Source organism: Halyomorpha halys, unplaced genomic scaffold (genome assembly GCF_000696795.3).
Source record: "Halyomorpha halys isolate HHAL.00 unplaced genomic scaffold, Hhal_1.1 Scaffold165.1, whole genome shotgun sequence".
Taxonomy (NCBI): domain Eukaryota; kingdom Metazoa; phylum Arthropoda; class Insecta; order Hemiptera; family Pentatomidae; genus Halyomorpha; species Halyomorpha halys.
The window spans coordinates 570,862-574,632 of NW_027111427.1; positions in this window are offsets into that span (position 1 = coordinate 570,862).

Sequence of the window (3,771 nt, forward strand, 5' to 3'; positions counted from 1 at the left end):
TATTTTTTTTTTTTTTGTAGGAGGCTGTCTATACTAGCTTCCCTAATGTTAGCATTGCGATAACGCACGACTGTTTCGTCCGACAAACACGATGATGTTTTATATATTTCAACGCCTTCGACAAATAATCGCGATACTTGGACATAGCGTCTGTTGAATGTGTGCATTGTACCATATTTTCAAGAATATTGAGGTGAGCGAACGGACTGAGCAATTCTAAGAACTGGGATGAGACAAATAGGTCTCGCCATTCAGTCAGATCTCAGTCCACGTTTCCGTTCTCCTTTCACTGTTTAAATTTTACACAAAGGAAAAGCTGAGAGTATGACTGAAACGAGCTATGAAGGTATAGTCTTCGGAGAATGGGATAGATCCAACTATTCATAAATTAATATAACAACAGAACAATTATAAATACAGCCACATCTGTTCATAGATACAAAAACTGACTGAAATGGAGTTTAGTCAGAGATCTGCCACTTACGGAAGTTTTATTGTTTAAAGGCGTAAAATCTTTTGGTCATCAACGCCTTAGTAGTATTGGTATTTGCACCTCCAAATTTACAATGTATCGATTGTACATTTAATCGTATACTACGTACTTATGAAAAACTTTATATAATTAATAACATACAATAAACAATAAAAATTTCCAATATTAATGCAACCTATAGTAGGCCAAGTTTAAGGTTACTTTATTTATTATTTATTCCCTAAATGTATTGGTTTAAGCAAAAAAGTTTATATTATTCACTTATTATCTCTCTCAAATTTTTTTAAAAATATATATCATACAGCTTCTAGCTCATTGTTGTCTTGAAAAGTAGTTTATTTTCCAAGTTTAAATAGTTAATTGTGCCTAAACCACAGCCATGCCTTCAACCTATGGTAGGCAAAGTTTGCGGTTACTTTATCTATTATTTATTCTCTAAATTTATTGGTTTAAAGGCGTAAATCTTTTGGCCATCAACGCCTTAGTAGTATTGGTATTTGTACCTCAATATTTTGCAATGTATCGATTGTACATTTAATCAGATATTACGTACTTATGAAAAATTTTATATAATAATTAATAAAACAATTTACAATATCAATGAGTATAAATTACATTTACAAGTTTTTGTCATATAGTTGAGAATTCCAATGAATTTTTTTTTTTAAATAAACGTTTATTATTGAAAATGTTAAACCAAAAAAAAATTTGTAAAGACCTGAAATAAATATCTTAATTAAATTAATTTTTAGATTGAATAAGAATGACATCTTTCACAAAATAAGTAGTTTGATAACTAAGGTTTATAAGGAAACATATCTCAATGGGATAACAGAAAAGTTCTATATACCCTATAATCCAAGTTTTACTAAGTAATATTTCATCTTTAATCGTAAAAATAAATCGAAATTACTTCATGTTCGTCATTTATAGTTTTCTTCTTTGAATTTTCTAAGCAACTTCTTATGTCTTATTCCAGGAAAAACTATTCTTTTAGTTCAGTAGAAGTTGATTGGAAGTACCACGTACAGAGACAGCGCAGGTCCAATCGATGCCAACTTAATCCCATACATATTCAATTGGATTTAGATCCAAGATGCAAAAGTACATATAACAAAAATGACCCTTAGTTCTTGTCCGACAATTAGATATTTATAACAATATTATTCTGAGGTAACTCATGTGTATGGAAGGCGAGAAAAAGAGTATAAAATGAAATATATAAGCATGTATTTGTATTTCATTTATTTCTAATTTTGAGATTCTATAATTTGGCTAAGAATAGTCATTTGTTTTATCCCGTCATGGTTGCCTTAATTATCTGTTGGTTAACTTTAATTATCACCAATATAAACTAGTGGGAATGTATCTCGTCGCGTACATTCCAAATGGTTGAAAACGTAGTACAAGAGCCGGGAAGAAAAAAAGGCAGTTATCTCACCCCAATTTTTGATTACTTCAATAAAAGCTATGTATAATTGCTAGTCAAAATTGATGAGTCTGACAAGTATAGGTAGGGGGATTAAAAAATGGCGGCTGTTTCAAAACCTTAAAGAACCATTGATTTTTCATTCGGAGCTCTATATCTTAAAAACTACCAACAACACTAGAAAATCTTAGAGAACATTATTTAAAGAAGAGTAAATTTGCTGAAACATTGGCCCTAAAAGAGCTATTTAGGTCCAATAGTTCTCGAGATATAGCTTTTTAAAAAACAATTTAATAATCCTTTGACTGGAAGAGTTATTAAATTATTATACAGTAAGAAGGAAGAAAGTGTTATCATTCACTAAATCAAGTTAATAAATTAAAAAACAATTTTTTTTACAAATCTTCTGAAAGATTAGTAATTTATTTTGAGAAATCTATATCTCAGGAACTATGTGACGTACAGATGCCTATTAGCACTCGAATCAAAGCTAGTTTTATGGACTATAAAGAAGTTTATGACCTTAACCTTCGTAGGAATAGTAGTTTTCATGATATTTGCTAAAATAAATTGATTTATAGTGGTTCGGAAAATAAATTTGATTTATGAAAAACATTATTTCAGAAACCATTGGACGAACTGATGTCTACCAGCACTTATATTAAAGCTAGTTAAATTTACTACAAAATAGTTAATTATGTTTATCTTTGTAGGAGTAGTAGTTTTTATGGTATTTGACCAAATAAACTCACAAAATGTTAATTTCTAGTTGTTAGTATAAAATATAAAAAAAATCGAAAAAATATCCTAAGATATTTACATAAGAAGTACATATGTCTGCTAACACTCAAAACAAAGGAAATTTAACTTACTATAAAGTAGTTTATTACACTTATCTTCGTAGGGGTAGTAGTTTTTATGATATTCACATATGAATATAAATTTGGCAAATGAAAATTTGTCCGAACAACAATAAATCCATTTATTTTAGCAAATTTCGTGTAAACTATTACTCCTACGAAGATAAATATCATAAACCACATTATAGCTCTTTAAACTAGCTTTCATTTGAGTGCTAATAGACATCTGTACGTCGAATGGTTTTTGAGATATAAATTTTTCAAAATAAATTCACTAACTACCGATCTTTCAGTACGTACTATACAACATTTTTATGAAATGTTGCTTTTTAAAAAGCTATGTCTCGAAAACTATTAAACGTAAATAACTCTATTAGGGCTCATATTTTAGCAAATTTACTCTTCTTTAAATGACGCTCTCTTAGGTTTTCTTGTGTTGTTGCTACTTTTTATGATATAGAGCTCCAAATGAAAAATTATTTTTTTTATCGTTTTGAACCTGCCGCCATTTTTTATTCCCCCTACCTATACTTGGCAGACTCATCAATTTTGACTAGTAATTATAAATAGTTTTCATTAAAGTAATCAAAAATTGGGGAGCGATAACTGCCTTTTTTCTCCTCTTGGGCTCTTGTACTATAGGGGTATTATGAAAAACTTAAATATTTATCAATGAGACCTTACAATAATATAGTACAGATAAAAAAACATCAGGATACCTAAATATTTTATAGGGATCCAATTATGGTTTAGAAAATTTAAATATATATAGCTTCTTTGATAAAACTATTGCACATATAACGGAACGAAAAGTTTTAATTTATTTCTGAATTGGACGTAGTAATAGTTTAGAGGTATTACCGTAGATTGAGGATATATTTTACACTCGGATCCTCCTACAGGCTGTGGTACAATCTGTGGAATATGCCACATACCAAATAAAAAAAAACTTTATTTTTTCAAATGTCGCACTGTTTAAGCAAAACAAC